Source organism: Zootoca vivipara, chromosome 5, assembly GCF_965207765.1.
Source record: "Zootoca vivipara chromosome 5, rZooViv2.hap1.1, whole genome shotgun sequence".
Lineage (NCBI taxonomy): Eukaryota > Metazoa > Chordata > Lepidosauria > Squamata > Lacertidae > Zootoca > Zootoca vivipara.
The window spans coordinates 66,250,778-66,272,819 of NC_142588.1; positions in this window are offsets into that span (position 1 = coordinate 66,250,778).

The window sequence follows — 22,042 nt, forward strand, 5'->3', positions numbered from 1 at the left end:
CAAGTTTTAAGTGGATCCCCATTGCTGAATTTAAAAGCATGAGCTAACTGGAGATTCTACATGCAAGAAACAGATTTCACAATGTGTATCACAGATTTGGAATGAGACAGAAACCTGCGCAAAAGCATAGCAAAAAGCAGTTTTCATGTAGCAAAGGTGAAGTAGGAAACAGCAAAAAGCATCCCACTGGATGGGTATTTCAGGACAAAAGTGATTCCAGAAGGTGGGTGCTAGGATGCAGCCCTTTGATCTACATCCAGAATGAAAAGGTGAGACATTTTTATTTGGTTAACTATGGTCACAACTCCATTAATATTAAAAAAAAACCAGATGCAAAAATGTTAGCTGTGCAAGAGCTGGATAAGGCAGAAGCTGTCTTGCAACTTTTTCCTCAGCTGCCTCACCAAGGGTCCTCAATTGCTCCTAAGAACTAGTAGTGATGAGCTGAAAGTACATAGTGCATTTAAGTAACATTTTCAGCCCCATCATACCCTTCTTGCAATCATTTTTTCAGCAGTGCCTGGAGGGGAAAAGGCCTGTTCACTTACATTGCCATCATTTGCTGCCACTCTCAAAATGGTCTCATTTGCTAGGACTGTAGTGAAATAGTCACATAGCCAAATCTAGTTTGCTCTGTAGCATTATGATGTCAGTTGTATACTATATGATCCTCAATTGCCTGTGACTGGTCCAGCAAACTCTGAGTGGCTCTTAGTGTTACAAGCTGGTGTTCACTATGTTAATTCCTGATTGGCTAGGATCACCTGTATGACAGAAAGAAGAAGTGGTGACTAAATGGGTGGTGAATTGTGTCATAGCAGCTGCAGACAGATTAAATAATGGAAATAATACAAAGTTTAAAAGGGGGTTAACATTTTCCCAGTCAAGGATTTTGGGGAGGAAATATTTATCTTCCTGAAAGTGAGTGCATTATATTCAGCATGAATATTAAAGCAGGATAACATATTTAAATAAAATACCTGGGCTGTAGTGCTATGCATGCTTACTTGGGAATATGTCCTGATTAACTCAATGGAGCATATTTTTCAGTAAATACAGTGAGCTATTTCAGTAAATACAGTTAGCCCCAGGACGGAAGATTTATTACATCCTGGATTAGAAAGAGTTAATCCACCTCCAGCTTAATTGACAGCGCATCTTCAGGAGGCGGGACGGTGCCCAGTTTAAAAAGGAGGGAATAACCATTTTGGCAGTTGGAAGAGGGGGAGTGTGGTGACGAAGAGGGAAGAAGAAGGTTGTGGGGCCAGGATAGTGGTGGTTTAGGTTAGGCTTAGGATAACCTGAAGTTAAAGTCTGACAGAGTTAATGTTTAACTGTAACTAAGCTTGTAAACTTATGCATTGTTAAGAAAAGAAAAACCTATGTTCTCAAGAAAATAAAATTCACCTTCTTTTTGTGCCAAAGAGTATCGTCTTGGTTATTCCAGCAGCGTATTAAAACTCACAGAGGTGGAGACTCAGAAAAGGGCAAAGCTTACCTAAGGAAAAGGTTACAGGTAGGTAGCCGTGTTGGTCTGGATCGAAGTAAAATAAAAAAATTCCTTCAGTAGCACCTTAAAGACCAACTAAGTTTTTATTTTGGTATGAGCTTTCGTGTGCATGCACACTTCTTCAGATACGAAAAGGAAAAGGGGATAGTTTGTGTCCTAGAGTCACACAGGAAGGGCAGTATGGTGAAAACCTAGAGTGCCACAAGTTTGCTGGGGTAATATGGCAGACTGATACAGTGGGGATCTGAGTTGAGTCCCTGTTCTGTAGGCAAGAGGTTGCTCATTCAAATAGCCCTGAGTGTTTGTGAGATCAGGCCACGAAAGCTGGAATGAGACTCTCTTTACTGAGAAGCCCAGAATTGAGGGGTTTATTTTAAGGTGTAAGGAATTGAGTGGGGATTGCTTTACCCCTGTTCCCTTTCATCTCATAATCTATTGGCAACGTCGGCGAGGGGGTTCGTTGCAAGCTACAGGTCCCAATTCCAGCATGCCCTTTGCACAGGGCAGCATTTCCCTGTGGCAAGTTCATGGTGGTGGGGAGATCAGTTTTTATTTTACCCCACAATGCTGTAATGAGATCTTGTAGGATTGGGATCATTCTGACATTGGGCAGGATCAGCATAGTCAGAGATAGAGACATAAGGGGCCTGGGGCACGCTCATGATTGGCCCAAGGCATGCCCTGAGCTCTGGCTGCTATATTTACCTGGCTGGAATCTTCCCCCTGCAAGTTGCCTGGATGTTTGGCTTGCACTGTGACAGGGTTCAACCCTGGCCAACTCCCATGATGGGGGTTGGGTGCTTCCCACCCTCAGGATATATGATGTTCCATCAGCAAGGGGCTGAGTGGAATATGGAATTGCTCCTCACTCTACTGCCAAGCCAGCTCTCCTCATTTGCTGTTCAGATAGTAAAGTTGTGGCCTGATTTCACACAACACCTGTGTTGCACCTGAGTTATTCCCACTGCACCCACGAGCCACAAAGATGTGGCTGCATCTTGTCTAGCACCATGAGACTTTGGTGAAGAGGCAGTACAGGAATGTTTAAGTAAGCAAGCATTCTTACTTTTTATTATACAGTGGTACCTTGGGTAAAGAACTTAATTCATTCCGGAGGTCCGTTCTTAACCTGAAACTGTTCTTAACTTGAGGTACCACTTTAGCTAATGGGGCCTCCCACTGCCGCCGTGCCGCCACCACACGATTTCTGTTCTCATCCTGAGGTAAAGTTCTTAACCCGAGTTACTACTTCTGGGTTAGCGGAGTCTGTAACCTTGAAGTGTTTGTAACCTAAAGCGTTTGTAACCCGTATATAACTCCTCAAGGTTCGCACAACAGAGGATCATGAAACAGACATAGCAATTCAATGGACTTCCTTTTGTAGATAACTAGCTAAATGATGCTAGATAATATCACTATAGTGCCTGCTGAAAACATTACTTTTGTGTTTCCGTGAAGAAGTGCTCACGGAAATTCTGAAAAAATAATTGTTGTGTATTGAGTCAAAGGATTTTATATCTGTATTATTATTGTCTGTATTTGCATTAGGATAAAGTAACTGCCTTTTGGTTCCAGAGGGTACAGCTACTATTGGTTCATTTAAGCTGCTGTATTTGGATCCTCTGTCTTATTGGTTTCCTCCAAAAGGCAGCACTGTGATTGCTTGATATTGTTCCCTCCAAAATGTATCCCTTCCTAGCTAGTCCCCTGTCCCTATAAATGTAGCTTTCCTCTCCTCAGTCTTCAGTCTTGTTCACTTTAATAAAGAGCTGTTACTAGAGAACTGTCTCCAGCATGTTTTGTCAAGAGAGCTGAAATCACAAACCCCACGTCACAACAACTGGCGACGAGGATGGGATCCGGAATGCTGAGGAGCGGTTAAACACAACCCTGCCTCAGAGTCCGGATTGCAGCTGAGAACAAGACTCACTGGCCAGCTGAGAAGACGACCCTGCCCGCTAGGACAATGGAGAGTCCAAGGGTATTGGAGCCCTTCCAGCCATCAGAGCCCCACACCTGGGAAGACTACGTCGAACGCTTCGAGTTCTTTGCAGTGGCTCAAGGGATCACCGATGCCAGCAAAAGAAGGGCCACATTCCTGAGCTACTGTGGGCCCGAGACCTTCAAGCTGGCCAAGGCATTACTTGCTCCAGCGAAGCTGAGTGAGACATCTCTCAAAGATATTCTTGCCTGCCTAACAAGCCACTTGGCGCCTACTGAGACCAAGATGGCCGGCGGATGGAGTTCCATAAGAGGCAGCAGCATGCTGGGGAGTCTGTATCCACATTTCTGGCTGAACTCCGGAAGCTCGCTCAGCACTGCGGCTTCCAAAATCTGGAAGAGATTCTCCTGGATCGGTTTATTGGTGGTCTGAGCAGCAAGAAAGCCAGAAGACGCATCGTGGCTAAAGAAGAGGTTACCCTTGCTTCAGCCTTGAAAGAGGCCACCGCCACGGAGAATTATGAAAGAGAGGAGCTTGATGCCAGTCGCAAGGCCACTAAGCCACAGATAGAAGTTGCGCATGCCATGGACGAGCTAGAGGCTACTCCGAGCCAGAGCCCAGTCCGTGGGGTCGAGTCGGTGCGTCAGGCCTGCACAGTGCACAGAGATCGCCGAGGCAGTTGCCCAGGTTGTGGCGGAAACCATGAAAGGAAGAGTTGTCGTTTCAGGGATGCTATCTGCCGGACGTGCGGAAAGACGGGTCACATCGCCAGGGTCTGTAGATCGGCGGCGTCGGGAGCGACAGGAGCACCTAGACTGGAGCATCGCAGACCGCCCACAGCAACTCGTTTTCTAAAGGACTGCCACTACGTAACGGAGATCAACGGGAGGGCCGTGCAGTTTCCAGCGCAAGGCAAGGCACACGTCAAGGTGAAGATTGAGGGTCAGCAGTGCGACATGGAGGTGGACTCCGGATCCGCATTCACCATCGTGTCGGACCAGACCGCGAAGACATTCTTCCCCAGGGGTAAGTTGCCCCCTCTGGAGCCCTTTCCGGCAACCTTGCAGTCGTACTCAGCAGGCCGCATCCATGTTATGGGAATGTGTGCCGTGAGAGTACAGTTCCGGGACAAACAGGCTGTACTCAAACTGGTGATTGCGAAGGGCAGTCGCCCCAGTCTCCTGGGCACTGACTGGTTCCCTGCCCTGGGACTGAGTATCTCAGGGCTTAATTCAATCCAAACCTGCCCTGAGATGAGTGAGGTATTATGCAAGGAATTTGCTGGTCTCTTTAATGGAAAACTGGGTTGTTATAAAGGGCCCCCAGTTGACTTCGAGTTGGACCCCGGGGTGGCTCCAATCCGACTCAAACCAAGGCGAGTGCCATTTGCACTGCAACCCAAGATCGAGGCAGAGCTGGATAAATTGGTCAAGCAGGGAGTTCTCTCACCCGTGGACTCTGCTAAGTGGGAGACTCCAATCGTCACACCCCTTAAAGCAAATGGGGAAGTCAGGATATGTGCAGATTACAAATGTACTATCAATAAGGCACTCAGGGGAAACTCATACCCCATTCCAGTCGTATCACATCTGTTGGCTAAACTGGCTGGGGGCAAGGTGTTCGCCAAAATTGACCTGGCACAAGCTTACCAACAGCTGCCAGTAACCCCACAATCAGCGGAAGCACAGACTATTGTCACACATAAAGGGGCGTTCAGAGTTAACAGATTACAGTTCGGAGTTTGTGTGGCCCCAGGGATTTTTCAAGGGCTCATGGAACGCCTGTTAAGAGGTCTGCCGGGGGTCTTGCCATTTTTTGATGATGTTTTGATTGCTGGAAAAGACCCACAGGAACTGGTTGCGCGTGTCCGTGCAGTGTTGCTCAAGTTCAAGGAGGTGGGGTTGCAACTGAAAAAAGAAAAATGCAGTTTTGGGGTGCCAACTGTGGATTTCTTGGGGTTTAAAATTGATGCATCAGGCATCCACCCCACAGATGCTAAGATTAAGGCCATCATCGAGGCACCACGACCACAGAACAAGACGGAGTTGCAGTCATTCCTGGGACTTATTAACTTTTATCATTCGTTCTTACCCCAGAAAGCTTCGGTAGCTGAACCATTACATAGACTATTGCAGAAAAAGAATGTGTGGCGATGGGGGCGGGAGCAGCAGAAGGCTTTTGACTCCTTGCGAGGAATGCTGAGTAGCAGGAGCGTCCTTGCTCATTATGATGAGTCAAAGCCGCTGGTCCTGGCATGTGATGCCTCTCAATACGGTCTGGGGGCTGTGCTGAGTCATAGGGAACCGGATGGGTCGGAAAAGCCCATCTCTTTCTATTCCCGTACGTTGTCGCCCACAGAGCGCAACTATGCTCAAATTGATAAAGAGGCACTGGCTATTGTGTCCGGAATCAAAAGGTTCTATGATTATTTGTACGGTCGCCATTTCTCCATTGAAACGGACCACAAACCACTGTTAGGGTTGTTCAACCCAAACAAACAAACGCCACAAATTCTCTCCCCCAGAATGTTGCGTTGGTCAATATTCCTGAATGGGTTCCAGTACACCTTGACCCATGTGCCGGGGAAACAGTTGTGCCATGCTGATGCGCTGAGTCGATTGCCCCTTCCTGGCGGGAGCAATGAGGATCCTGCTCCGGCGGAGCACATTATGATGCTAGAAACACTTCCGGGGGCTCCTGTAACAGCTACGGATATAGCTGAGAAAACTAGGAAAGATGCTGTTCTCTCCCGTGTGCTCACTTGGGTGGGGAGGGGGTGGTCAGGTGGTCCGCATGAAGAAAAATTCAGGCCTTATGCGACAAGGCAGCACGAATTGTCCATGCATAAGGGTTGTCTCCTATGGGGAGATAGGGTGATAATCCCAGCACCACTGAGAAACAGGGTTCTTGAGACGCTTCACATGGGACACCCGGGAATGGTCAGGATGAAGTCGCTAGCCCGATGTTATGTGTGGTGGCCTGGAATGGACCAGAACATAGAACAATGGGTACGAACATGCAAGGCATGCCAAGAGGTGCGGCCAGAAGTGGCCAGAGCACCAGTCCACTGGTGGGAGCAGTCCAGGACTCCCTGGAGCCGGCTGCACATAGATTTTGCTGGGCCATTCCAAGGGAAGGTCTTTTTGGTTATCGTTGATGCATATTCCAAATGGTTAGAAGTGGCAATGGTCCCTAGCATGGCATCAGCTGCCGTAATCAAGGTGTTGAGGCAGCTGTTTGCTACCCACGGGTTACCTGAGACCATTGTATCAGATAATGGGGCAGCTTTTGTATCCCAAGAATTCAGGGCATTCTTGGCTGATAACTTTATAAGAGGGGTCACATCCGCGCCCTTTCACCCATCCTCCAATGGGCAGGCTGAGCGCATGGTAAGAACAGCCAAAGAATCCATTGCGCGCTTAATGGAGGGTAACTGGTCGGCTCGCATTGCGCGAATGTTATTTTTGCAGCATGCAACGCCGTGTACTGCGACGGGCAAGTCGCCAGCCGAGCTGCTCTTAGGTAGAAGACTGGTAACGGTGCTGGATTATGTCCACCCAGATAAAATGCCAAACCGTAATTCAAGAGCAACCCCCCAGGCTGAGACTGACACAACAAGGTATCTCGCCCCTGAAGATCTGGTCTGGGTGAGGAACTATTCACGAGGTCCGCGGTGGGTGGCCGGTGTGATCACCCGGGCTAGTGGACCTGTGTCCTATTATGTGACCTTGGAAAATGGGCAAGTTTGGAAGAGACATATAGATCAGCTGAGGCGCCGGGCGCTCAGCAGGGAGGAGTCAGATAATTCATCCCTGGCTAATGACGCACAGCTGCAAGACCAGAGTGAAAATGGTCCAGAGGTACAGTCACCAGGGGCTTCAGCAAATGAACCAGGGTCTGCTAGTCCTCATGATGACGAGGTACAGGTCGGGGACCCTGAGATGTCTGGGACTCCATCTGTTCCTGATGAAACCCCTATAGCAGCCCCTCCACCACAGGTAACACCCAATCCAGAACCTGCAACACCTGTTGTCAGGAGATCAGGTAGAAGTTGTAGGACCCCACAGTACCTGAGGGATTACGTCTGCTGTGCTCACTAGGGGGGGAGGGGTGTTGTGTATTGAGTCAAAGGATTTTATATCTGTAATATTATTGTCTGTATTTGCATTAGGATAAAGTAACTGCCTTTTGGTTCCAGAGGGTACAGCTACTATTGGTTCATTTAAGCTGCTGTATTTGGATCCTCTGTCTTATTGGTTTCCTCCAAAAGGCAGCACTGTGATTGCTTGATATTGTTCCCTCCAAAATGTATCCCTTCCTAGCTAGTCCCCTGTCCCTATAAATGTAGCTTTCCTCTCCTCAGTCTTCAGTCTTGTTCACTTTAATAAAGAGCTGTTACTAGAGAACTGTCTCCAGCATGTTTTGTCAAGAGAGCTGAAATCACAAACCCCACGTCACAACAATAATAATGCTGCATTGACAGTTATTTTTTCTTAGCGAGGTCAGGCCAATTCTCCACTTCTGTTTCCCCATCATACACTGAGGAATGCTTCATGTATAAAATTAATAGTCAACTCTACTTCTACCCAGTGGAGATTCTGTATTTCATTAACATCCCTGCATGTTGAAAAATGAACACTAATGCATATGTTCATTAATTAAGTCTTATTGGTGGTGGTAAAATGTTTTTGTAACCACTAAACATTTATTTCAATGACTCTGTTCCCAAATCACAATTTCATTGACATAAAAGCTACTGTTTTCCTAATGAGTTAGCTGGTAAGGAACCCCTGGGAAATCAGTTATTGACTCCTATGGCTGATTTGCAAAAGAGCCTTCTATCTTATGTTGTATTACACTGACATTTTATGGTATACTTTATGTTCAGGAGCGATATTCCATTCAAGTGTTTGCTGTTAGAAGCCGAGCCACTCCATTCATGGAACCACCAAAGATGGCTGAAAATATTCTGATGGTTAATGCAGAAGGTCCAAATTGTACCATCCTTCATAGTGAAAATATAATAATAAGCTTGACAATTTACCCACCTTTGATGTATGGGGGGAATTGTTGTTTAATATGCATGCCCCTCCTACCTGTTGGTAGCGCTGGTCATAGGTGATGCAACTATTCTATGTCCTGAGTGAGTAACAAAGATTTTATGAAAGATCAGGTCACACAGAAATGTTTTACTGTAGCCCAACTAAACACTTCTCTTCCTTGCCAAGCAGTGGGTGTCTTTTGTAGCATTCTAAATATCTGTGAGACACACACACACACACACACACAAATTGTTCTGTGGGTGTCTATTAATAAGGCTAAGAATAAGTGAACATTTGCATAACAGCTAGAAAATAGAATATGTTGTTATGAAATAATAAGCAGCAATGTATTGTGTAAAATAATTTTTTTGCCCATAGGAATGCATTAATTAAATTTCAGTGCATTCCTATGGGAAACCGTGATTCGCAAGACGAATTTTTTGTGAAATGAATTCATCTTGCAAGTCACCATCAGATCGCAAGACATATTCGTCTTGCGAAAAATTCGTCTTGCAGGGCATTCGTCTTGCGAGGTACCACTGTATGTCGCTAGAAAATCACAAGGAAAATTTGAAGGAGTTGCATAGTCAATGAGAGGAATATTCTTCACCCTCTAAAGAACTCTACAACAAAAACGGTGCTTGCCAGTGATGTCAACTGATGGGGAGGAAGACAAAGTTAAATTCTGCATTGCACAGCCAAGGCAACAAAATCTAATCAGCTGGTGAGAAGGGCTAAAATCCTGCCCATGCTATTTTTCCATGGAGATTCACTAAAGCCTGAATGCCGAGGAATGATTGGTGCTGTTGTAATATTTGCTATTTAACTTCATATATTCACTTGACTTTGTGAAGAGCAATTCCACATCCAGAAAATGGTCTTGGTCTTTCTGAATTGTTCTTTGGAAAGACTATGTCTCTCAGTCTTTCAGCATCCCTTGCATCCTGTACTTCTTTGAGCATTACTCCTTCTCCATTTCCAAAACTTTACTTTGCATTGTGTCGTGACATACAGAGTATTATCCCAAGTATGAAAGTGTTTAAGTTTGATGGGCATTCATTGATCAATAAGAGCTCATTAGACCTTTATAACAACATGAAAATATCCCCCGATATTCTTTTCCCAATATTTATTGGCTATCTAAAATCAATGGGTGTCAAGACTGGGTGTGAGTCAACACAGAGGAGGCTTTTGAACATGCTCAGGAATGTTTGGGACTTAAAATATAAGCCATCTGAAAGTCCTAGCTTTTCTTTTCACCGATTTCAGTCTTTCTCCTTTCACTTGCAATGTAATTTTGGGCAATGGGGAAAAGAGGAAAACCAGATGCAGGAAATACCTAGGGCCGCTGGTGCCAAGATGAGCTAATTAAAAGCCACACTTAACTTTGTCTTAGGATTCGGCTGACTACAAATTGGAAATAGAAAAAGTCTTCACTTACTAGGTGCCATACCAATTCTAAAATCCAGAGTTATTTCCTAAGCTGGCTTGTGTGAATGGAAGGTGCTACCAACTATCTATGGTAAGGAATTATTATAATGAAAGAAAAAAAAGTCAAATTGGCTTTCTTTCTTTTCTTTTTTTTAAAAATAGTGGCATAGTATGAGGATCCAGAAGGCGTCATTTCTGGTTATATGCTGCACCTATACTCAAAAATTAAACCGTAAATGCAGCACAACATGTTTACTGGGCCTGTGTGTATTTCTAATAACATGATTATACTAGCAATGCCTTATAAAATTTCAATTTCCAACTGAAATCCTCTGGGAGAAAGAGAGAAAATGTATCTGTGTTTTTGCCTAGAAAACATAACAGATGCTGTCAACATTAAAAAGGAACACAGACATACATTAAATCCCTTATGTCTTTTTAATGATGCAATTGTGAATTATATTCTTGTTGCATTTGTAATTAGATGGCAAAGCAGATGGTTAAGACTTGTTTTAAAGTAATGTGTAGAGGTTCCCAGCCACTGAAATACTTAGAAATCACATTAATGCCTAATTGATTATTACAGATCAGGACATATTATCACATTTATTTTTAGAATGTGGGTGTATGGGTGTGTGGACGAATGCAAATTTGTCGTGTGCCATATATATTCTTAAATGTCACCTTATGGTCATTAAGACTAATGATGTTTTTCTTCTTGCAATACTTCTACTCATGCATTCCAGCGTTGTCAGTATCATCCATAGATGCAGAAATGGAAGTTGCATCAGTTAGTTAATCCAATCAGATGCCTGGCTTTTTCTGGGACTAAGCTGAATGGAAAGATCTGGTTCTCTAGGAAATGTGCAGCAGAATTCTCAGAAGTAAGCTCCATTGTGTTCAGTGTGGTTTACTCCCAGCAGGGCTGTCTTTAGCAGATGTGGCACTGGGGTGCAAATATCTGCTCAACGCCCCCCCAAATAGGGGGGGCGAAGCTGCACACTACCAGCCATGGGGGGGTGCAACTCCCCCCTATACCGCTGCGGGAGAGCAATCCCCACAGAGGCTTGGGAGGGAAGCTGCATGCCTTCCAGCCATATTGTTGGCGGGGTGCAGCTTTCATCCTAAACCTCTGCGGGGATCGCTCTCCTCCCGCCGAGGTTTGGGAAGGAAGCTGCATGCCCGCCAGCCATATTTGGCGGGGTGCAGCTGGAAGGCGTGCAGAGAAAGGGGAGGCCAACAGCAAAGCTGTGCAGCTCCCCCACTCATTGGGGCGCCCCTGAGAGGCCGGCGCCCTGGCACGACGCACCACTAAGCCCTATGGGAAAGACGGTCTGACTCCCAGGTAAATGCATTGGATTAGAGTCTGAAGTATGACTTTTATTATCCCACACATTATTATTTTTTAAAGAAGTGTATTGAGTACATATGCTGCACATATATCCCCTCCCATGTAAAATTGACGATTTTGGTTTGCTTAGATCATATGATTACTAGAGGCAGCAATGTGACCAATGCTATCCTATATATATTTACCGTATAGGCCCAAATATAAACCACACTCCACACCCCCAATTTCCGACCGTGAAACCTTAAAGTATAAAGCTTATATTCATGACCTTATGCCGCCGGCAAAGCGGTGCGGTCCCCCCCCCCCGAGAGAAGCCGGGAAACCGTGCGCAGCCAGCCCGCCGCTTCCAAGCCTCCCCTGAGCTGCCAAAAAGAAGGGGGGAGGCCACTGGCAAAGCGGTGCGGCTCCCCTCCCCCAGGAAGCAGCCCGGGAGCACAGAGGAATGGTATTTTGGTATTGATCACTTACGGGGATCAAATCTGCAACCTTGGTGTTATTATCAGCACCACTCTCTAACAACCTGAGCTAGAGCAACTGGCCCCAAACCTTAAAGTTGAAACTAATTTTTGTGGGGTGGGGGCATTCTCAAGCAAACGTTTTTGAATGAGTTCCAAAATTCAGGCCTAGTCTACTAATATGAATATTTTGAAATGCTTCCCAATTATATTGTATTGAGCAAGGAACATAGAAGGGATAAGTTGCATTCCACAAAATTGGAGGTTTATCATCATCAGAAGTTCCAATTGAGAATAATTTTTGTAATCTTGAGGTTAGCCCAGAAAAATGCTTGTTAAATCACCTAAGGAAAATATATGGGCCACATCTAATGAAGCCTAAAAGATATAAAGAATGCAGTAGTATGGCATTCCAATCAGTGATCATAGGCTTTTGTACAGATTTGTCAATGTATTTATTTCTTGGTATTTTTGTTATTAAAAACACAATAATGTATGGAGGGGAAGCAGGAACACATTTCTTTTTTTAAAAAAATAATTATTAGTTTTACAGATAAACACAACAATTTAAACACAACAAATACAAACAAAAATAACATTACAGTGGAACCTCGGTTTATGAACACCTCGGTTTATGAATTTTCGGTTTATGAACGCCGCGGACCCATCTGGAACGGATTAATTCACTTTCCATTACTTTTAATGGGAAAGTTCGCTTCAGTTTATGAACGCTTCAGTTTATGAACAGACTTCCGGAACCAATTACACCCATGTTTCAGTTTATGAACGCTTCAGTTTAAGTACTTCGTGGACCCGTCTGGAACGGATTAATCCACTTTCCATTACTTTCAATGGAAAAGTTCGCTTCAGTTTATGAACGGTTACTCTGCAGACCGTCTGGAACGGATTAATCCACTTTCCATTACTTTCAATGGGAAAGTTCGCTTCAGTTTATGAACGCTTCAGTTTATGAACAGACTTCCGGAACCAATTGTGTTCATAAACCGAGGTACCACTGTACAAAAAATAACAATAAAAACACAAAAATCAAAATACCATAATCCTTTTCCATTAACATTGTAAAAGGGGACTTCCTCAAGTCCCCCCATATCTGCGGTTCATTTCTCATTCATCTTTAGCAATTTCCAATTCATTGTTTAAAACTCCTTCCATTTCAAATCTCCCATACATCAATTTGTTTAACATAATTCTCATACCCGCAGTTTCTATGAACTTCTAAATCTAACTCAATATACAATTTTACCATATTTTTTAAAATAAACTTTAAAATCTTTCCAGTCTTCTTCTGTCGCTTCTTCTCCCCGGTCACGCAGTCTCCCGGTCATTTCAGCCAGTTCCATATACTCCATCATTTTCATTTGCCAATCTTCCACTGTTGGTAATTCTTGAGTCTTCCAGTTCTTAGCTAATAATACTCTTGCCGCCATTGTAGCATACAGAAAAAAAGTTACATCTTTCTTGGGAATCTCTTTTCCGACTATACCCAGTAGAAAGGATTCTGGTTTCTTGATAAATGTGTTTTTCTTTTTCTTTTTTTAATAATATTTATTGAATTTTCCAACATTACAAATCAATATACCTTCACATCAGCTTTATATCTTCAGCAAAAAAGAGCAACAAAAATAAGAAAAAGAAGAAAGAAAATGAAAAAAAAAAATACAAAAAAGAGAAAAAACAAAAACACATTAAAAAAAGAAAAAAATTAAACAAATATATAGACCATTGTAATAAACTTTGACTTCCCCGTTCCATCCTTCCCAAGTCTTATTAATATCCCATTTTGGCAATTTTCCTAATTCTTTACATTTATCCACATATCTCAAATAAATCCTTATAATATCAAATTACATACAATCCCTTCAATTATACTCCCCACACTTTAATTCTATAATTCTATAATAATCCCCGTTAGCCTCCTATTTTCCCTAAAAATCTCCTCAAGTCTCTATTTCTAGCAGTTTCTAACAGAAAAGAACATTTATTATTTTACAAAAGATCACCCTCCTTCACCCGGGTGCCCTTCTCTGGATGACCCGACCAGCATCTTTAAACAGTCCGATTTTAAACCGTATTATCCGTCTCTTAGTTGTAATGTCCTCTGGCAATCAACCTATTCCGTCTCTCACCCACTCCAACCCCCTCTCTTCTTCCCAGCAACCCTTCTGTCGCCCCCATTGTTCATATCCTTCGCCCGGACCTACCCTACCCTCTCTCACTGAGGAGGTTCGACTCCGGGCCAACGCTTGCTTATTTTTCCCTGGAGCCAGCTCTCCTCCTCTCACTAGGAGAGACAGCTCCTGGATTTCTTTACGCATTGGAGCTCCTTGGTAACAATCTAGGTCCTGCGCAAACTCTCTCACCGCTTGCACTTCGATCCAAAACTTCTTCTCCTCTTGTTCTGTCACCTTTGTATCAGTATTCTTGTCATCCTCTAGTTCATCCTCTTCTTTTTCCTCCTTGTCAATGGAGAGGTCGTTGCTGTGTCTCAAGGCATAACTTTGTAATCCTTTTGTATTCTTTTACTCCTTCAAAGATTTCATAGATTTTTTCCCAGACTCTTTGCATCCCATTCTCTCCCATCTTGTGATGTTGTTTAGTCTAGGGATTTCCTTTGTCCTCTCCAATTTCAATATGGCGATCAGGCAGAAGTGTCGGAGACGTGTCTTAAACTTCGCCAGCCGGGGCTCCAGGTTCCCGCTCCCGGTTTCCAAAGGGGTCGTCAATTAGAAAAATAAAACCAATTTTGCAGAAATCCAATCTTGTAACATAGAATCATCTCCCCTTGGCTCTGCTAACCACAGGGGAGTGCTCCTGCTTGCTATTTTTAGGGAGATTCCAAGTCCCGTTCCAGCTTAGTAGCTGCAGGCTCGGTAATTGCATCTAGAGAGTCTCAGTGAAGGGGGGGAACGACCTCCATCATCTTTAAATTCCTCCCCCAAGTCCGAATTATTTTCAATTTAAATATAAAATCTTACTTGAAAGTCCAATTTTGATTTTGGAGGCATCTGGTGCACAGTTGGTGTCGGCTAGGAGCTTTGCGCCGCAGAGTAAGCGTATCGTCCCGAGGCTCCGTCGCGCGCCGCCTGCTGACTTCACCCCCTAAAAAAAGGGGGGTTACTCGCAGCGGCCGCGACTTTAAGGAGCTCTGCCGGGTGCCACGTCCCTGGACAGCCCAGTCCAGGGGTTCTCTGGGGGGGGGGCCACCTCGCTCGGATGGCCTTCCCCCCCCCCTGCAACGCCCGGGGATCTCGGAGATCGAGAATCCCCCGCCGATCCCAATGGCCACCAGACACTCTCTTTAATTCATTATGAATCTTCTCCCAGAAATCCCTTACTAGTGGGCAAGTCCACCACATATGATAAAAAGATCCTTTCTTACATTTCCAACATTTGTTATCATGATTATGATAGATTTTAGCTAGTTTTACTGGTGTAAGATACCATCTATACATCATCTTCATTATATTTTCTCTTAAAAGATTACACACTGTAAATTTCAACAGGAACAAATTTCTTGGCTCCAGGCTCACTCAGCGGAAGTGTGAAAGGTGCTTTTGACCTATGGGCTCCTTCATAAATCAACAGCCTTGAAGAATTGAGGATTGTGTAGAGGAAGATATTACATGCACTTTGTCTATGCATACATATGCTGAACCATGGGCAGGGACCAAGGTCATCTGAGGTGAACATGCTTCCCTCTGCACACTCAGTTTATGTGAAATGGGATACTCATTCTGTATATGCATGTGTGGTGGTTTGGGTTCTGAATTGTGCTGCTAGGGCTCTGAAAAATATGCAAGGGGTTCTTAATTTTACTAACATTTTGCTGTCTTCATCTTATGTGTACATGTGCCGGGGCAGACACCGAACTGGAAATCAGGGATTAGGTATAGTGATACAAGGAGCTACTGAGAGGTGTCATAAAAACAGGATGAAACCACAGAGAAGCAAAGGGAAGAGTTTGAGTTTTTGGACTGAGGTGTTGACCTATGTGGCAGTGACAGGCATCTGAATGAGCCATGTTTGCTCATTGTGAAGAATGTCATTTACTCAGTATTTCCTGATTACCATCAGTTTTCTCTCCTTGCTGCAGGGGGCCAGAACCAGGACTGGAACAAGCAGCAGGAATTCAATTCATGTTGGTGAACTTTAGGACACAGTGATAGACAAATGACTAAATGTACCATGTGAGAAACTCAACATTTCTTCTTTTAATGAGGCAAGATGACATTGACTCTGCTTGTTTTCTGAAAATCCTGACCTGCCTCAATCTTTGTAATGTCAAACAGATCAAAGGCATGAGGAAACGGCATGAATAAAATATAATAGTTAATTGTCCTCAGTTGATAGTCTATTCCAGTTATTCAGTACCCTTTTTGACCAACATAGGATTATGTGAATTTGTCTTGGCTTTTGGGTTAGGCTGTTCATGCTCAGATGAGGCCATGGGCTCTGAGGAAGGCAGCATTGGGGTGCGGGAGGTAATTAATCTCAGCACCAACGCTAGAAGCATAAGTACATTAGGAGTCCATCTTGTTATCTTCTCATTGGCCTTAAAAAGTCATGCAACTATCATCCTCAGAATGAAAAGACTCCATCCTTGAACTACATGAGGTCTACAGAGATTGTATGATATTCTTAACTGGAGGTGTTCAAGAGAATCTTGGACAATCACCAGCAGGTGGGGGATTTATAGAATTGCCTCCTTCAGTCAGAGAAGCGGGAAGCATGGTGCATTGATTCCCATTCTAACATGACGAGTGCATATTTCTAAGGCTGCAAACCCATGCCAACGTTCTTAGGAATAAGACCAATTGAACTGATTAGGATTAATTTCTGAGTGAACATAAGAACAGCTTGCTGGATCAGGGCAATGGTCACCAAGTGCAATGGTCATCCCATTCTCCCAGTGGCCAAGAGATACCTACAGGAAACCTGGAAGCAGAGTCTGTTTAGGACTAGGCTGTAAATCAGGCACCCCCAAACTGCGGCCCTCCAGATGTTTTGGCCTACAATTCCCATGATCCCTAGCTAACAGGACCAGTGGTCAAGGATGATGGGAATTGTAGTCCAAAACATCTGGAGGACCGAAATTTGGGGGTGCCTGCTGTAAATCCTCCCCAACATAAAACTGTATACATATGGATAGAGAATGTCTTCCACAACCAACTGTGGGTTAAACTGTTTCAGTTTTATTTTCTTGGTAGTGTATGGGATGTGAATCTGGATTTGGTAAGAGGCTGCTTGCCTCTGCGTTAGAATGTTGCTACATTAGAGTTGCTCTCCAGAGTTACAATCTCCCCAAGAAGCAGCTTGTGTAACAATTAAAAACTCAAATGAAGTGGAGTGGCAAAAAGAATTAATCATCCTAAACGCATTAAGAACTACTTCACACTGTGTTCGGCATACTCTCATGTTAAATATGCTTACGGCGTGAACACCTTAATGTTTTACTATCCAGTATCCCATGGTTTTTACATGAATGACTCACTGCATTCCCTTCCAATCAAGTTGAAAAAGCACCAGTCAGTCCCAAAGGAAAAGCTGGAGGAAGGAAACACAAAACAAAATAAGCATCAGGCTGTACTTAACCCTTCGGACTCAGAGATATGGCTATAGATATCACCTAAAGCTATTACATGTAAGTTAATACTACTACCGTACTATAATAATAATAAATATCACACACCACAGTGATAACGCATCATTCTAGGGTAACTGTACTATTTTGCAATTATAGTTTCCTACACAGATAGCACTACACTGAGATAAAAGGTTGCAAACTGTGTGGTGTGATTTATGTGCTACATATATACAATATGTACTTGGAAGATGGTGGGCTTAAAGTATGCATTTTATGTGTGCATGCAGAGAAATAGAGAAATGTGCCATTAGGATGCAGTTCAGACCACTGATAAAACAAAACTAGAATTATATAGCTGACATGTTTCACTTATTCCCTGGTGCAGATTGGTATAAATTGCTAGATGTTATATTCTGCAGCATAGGTGTTCCCATGCCAGTATATTTTTCGAGCAGTAGTCGCTAGGGTGGAAAGCAAGGAACCAGGAGTAGGCTGAGCCACGCCCAATGACAATCAACTAATTCTAGTTTTGCCTCCCATCCTCCTCCCTGCTAAGTTCTCCAAGGGAAACATTGAGATGAAGAAGAAAGATGGCAGAAATTGCCACTCTCCTGAACTGAATGTAAGAAAGAAGTCAGGCAGGTGGGAGCTGGGTGAGGTCAGACTGAGGTTGGTGAGGCAGTGCCTCCTTTGTCCTAATGGACCAACCTCCACTGGTCTGAAGTGTAAAATGCAGTCAACAGGCCTTCTGCTTCTTCAGGAACATAGTTAGGCGCACTTTCTGTTGTAAAATATTACCCAGAAGCTCTCTGGAACATGACATTTGGAACTGCCCATTGACGTGTTCAGACAGAATATCAGCATTTCTGTAACTGCAGGACAATTCTGAAGGATGAATGTGGAGGACTTCGTACATGATTCTGTGCAGACTTTCTGCCATATCAGTTTGCCTTTTCTACCAGGTCTTCAAAGCAACAAATAGATCTTGTAGAAGAAAAATTCAATCTGAGAGCATTCTCAGAACAGTTTGGCTGAATAGTCCTCTTCAGAGCTTCATACTGTGTGCAGAGTCACTGCACAAAGAGGATCAGAACTTGCTTTGCCTTTTAGGATCCCGCTTGCCCCCCCCCTCTCTGCAAATAAAGTCAGTCAACTCATGGAAGTTAGTGGAGGTGACAGTGGGCGTGATCCTATCCCCAATCCAAGTGTTGATTCTACAGCAAATCTGTAGGTCTAAAAGGATTCATGCATTTATGCTATGTGTTGGAAACAACTTGCAAATATTTACATGATATGATGCAGACAATCACAGATAGGGCAGGTGAGCCTCAAATTCATGATGGCTTGGAAAGAAAAACTTTAGGAATAGTAGATGTTGTTCGTTTCCATTTGATGGCCCAAATCACATGTAACGTAAGTGTATGGGCAGAGACTAGGATTGGCTGTGTAAACATGATTTTTTTCTTGGAATTATCCTTAACATATGGATAGAAAGGTGTTCAGTTTCCATATAGTTCCATGGGCGGTAGATAATTGATGGTGATGATAAAGTGCATTAATTATTTTTGATAATCCATTTTATATAATGAAGATAGTTTAGATCTAACAAAGATTTTGGCACAACTTTGTATTGAATACTTGCTGTCAAAATATTTCCCAGCTGCAACAAAGGATCTGATTTCTTGAATGGCTTCATCCTTGACATAAACTTATCCACATTTTTGGTGATAATGTTAGCAAAGATTCTTGTCTCTTTACATATAGTGCAAGTTCTTACTGTGCCTGGAGCTGATCTGAATAATGTAAGAGACTTCAAATACATTCCTGTGATTAATCCTGTCAACTGTAGGTATAGTCTCTAATCATATTTCAGCTACCTACCGGTATGAGGTATCATGACTTTTTAACCAATGCCAACTGGCAATGTGCAAGGGGGGAAAGCAAAAAACATAAAATAACAGAGGAATATCTATGCATATATTGTCAAATCATTCGAGAATTTTAGAAAATATATGACATTCTAATTTTTAAATATAAGAGCTCAGCATCATATAATATGGCAACTCTATCAAGAGGACGTTTGAGTTTAGATGAGTAACCAGAAGCTGGACTAGAACAAATTAATGTATCCAAATGCTATAAAAATTGGCATATTGCACACTTAGGAGAATGTTTTTTAAATATTCATATTAATTCATAAAAAAGCCACAGTGAAAATATTTAATCAAGGTACACATAACAAAGAAAGTGCTTAAGCAGAAATAGAAGCACTAAATATGTCCTGAGTGTGGCATGCAAATAGTGTGAGCATAATCCCAATATATCATAATCCCAATATATCATTTAAGATTAATATGTGGTGGTGCCACCACTGTTCACAGAGGGTGGAAGCCATACTAAGACTCCATTGGCCCTATAATGTTAAAGCAGCATCACACCACTCTAGTTTGCTGTGGGTGCTGAAAGTTGCTGGGAGACCCGTATTCCCTTCACAGGGCTACAATTCCTGGAGCACCCTGGAGAGAGCGATGGATAGTAATTAAGGAAACTTCGGGAAATGTGGCTTTGGTAGGGGAATAGGATCTACTAACAAGACTCATAGAATCATAGAGTTGGAACAGACCACAAGGGCCATCCAGTCCAACCCCCTGCCAAGCAGGAAACACCATCAAAGCATTCCTGACAGATGGCTGTCAAGCCTCCGCTTAAAGACCTCCAAAGAAGGAGACTCCACCACACTCCTTGGCAGCAAATTCCACTGTCGAACAGCTCTTACTGTCAGGATGTTCTTCCTAATGTTTAGGTAGAATCTTCTTTCTTGTAGCTTGAATCCATTGCTCTGTGTCCACTTCTCTGGGGCAGCAGAAAACAACCTTTCACCCTCTTCTATATGAAATCCTTTTATATATTTGAACAAGGCTATTATATCACCCCTTAACCTTCTCTTCTCCAGGCTAAACATACACAGCTCCCTAAGCCGTTCCTCATAAGGCATTGTTTCCAGGCCTTTGACCATTTTGGTTGCCCTCCTCTGGACACGTTCCAGCTTGTCAGTATCCTTCTTGAACTGTGGTGCCCAGAACTGGACACAGTACTCCAAGTGAGGTCTGACCAGAGCAGAATACAGAATACAGTAATATTACTTTCCGTGATCTAGATGCTATACTATTGATGCATAGTTCCCAGGATTCTCTAGGGGAACCCATTGCTGTTTAAAGTGGCATGATGTTGCCTTAAATATATAGTGCAGATGGGGCCTAAATTAGTTGAATCCCATTAAAATAAATGGGATGTAAGCTAAATCAACTCCAACTCCAATGAGACCTAAATTAAATTAATTTAGTCCAAATCCACACAATATTGAATAGAAAGACATCATACTTCAATGGCATTATTAAATCAAGGAAGATAGCAAGGTAGGAGCCGGCAGGCGAAGGCAGGTGGCTTCGTTGCTCACCTGACGTCTCAATGCCACACATAGTTTCCAGTTACCAAGAAGGGAGATGGGGAGCCACTGGGGTGCTTGGCATGGTGTGGGCACAGCAACAGAGTGAATCTGAGGCTCTTGCAGCTGCAGCTGCACTATACTGAGGTCCTGGCTGCTGTGCCCCTCCCTCCCTCGATAAATTGTGTCCTCCCTAACAGAGGGCACGTGTTGTGGTGAGACCTGGAGACCGATCCACTGTGTTGTGGGTGGGTAAGATTGGTCAGCCACAAAACCCAATTGACAGGTCCCTCGATGTTGGGTTACAATCTGGCCAATGGGGCACAGTCCAAACGGATTGAGGGACCTATATATACCCATGCACGTGACCCCAGCTTCCTCTTTCGGCGTGTGCATTCAGAACACCTGCCCACCTCTCCCTATTTTTAGGGCTTGTGTTCTTGACCTTGCTATGCTGCCGTGTGTCGTCTGTCATTGGGACAGGGGCACAGCAGGAATTTTCCCCACTTGGCTGATTGGCTGTTGCCATTTGGGTTTTGCCAGCCACGTAGCAAATCATCATAACTCGTAAGGTTGCGGATAGGCACTGGTTCAGGTGATAGGGATGGGAGAACACTCTTGCCATCCCTATGTGAAGGGTATTCCATTAAAGGAATCCAGGGACTCAAATGTTTTGGTCAACCCCTGAGAGGGGGATGTGCCTATGCCTGAGTCCAGGGATGGCGGACATAGTCTATTCCCGACTTTTTGCCTATCCAGGTGTTCACCTTTGGCTGACCTATGCTGGAACCCTGGGTCAGCACTACCTGCAAGGGTGCAGGGAGCTGGTCAAACCAGAGCCTATGCAACCACTCACTTTCTGTGTGTGTGTTCAAGGAGTCACGATAAACTTGACATTCTTTCTGAATGACTAAGACATCCTTCCATTGGGATGTTCCTTTCAGCAATTTGTAGATCACAAGGTGGCTCAGTCGGTGCATGAGTCATGTTCCCAGATGTAAATTCCAGGCAAGGTGAATGGCAAGCTTTTGTATGAGAAGCAAGAAAGTCACAAAACTCCACTCTCTTATTTCTGCATCTACTAAAAAAATTTCATTGCTTTTTTTAATTAACAAGGGCTATCAATGTTTTGAAACAAATTAGCATCATAAAATTTATTTGAGAACAACGGGACATCAGGTTTTCTGTAGCTCAGTTATTAATAGGGCTAGACCATACTTTTTTAAAAAAATGTGCTGACTGGCAGGCTTGGACAAATTCC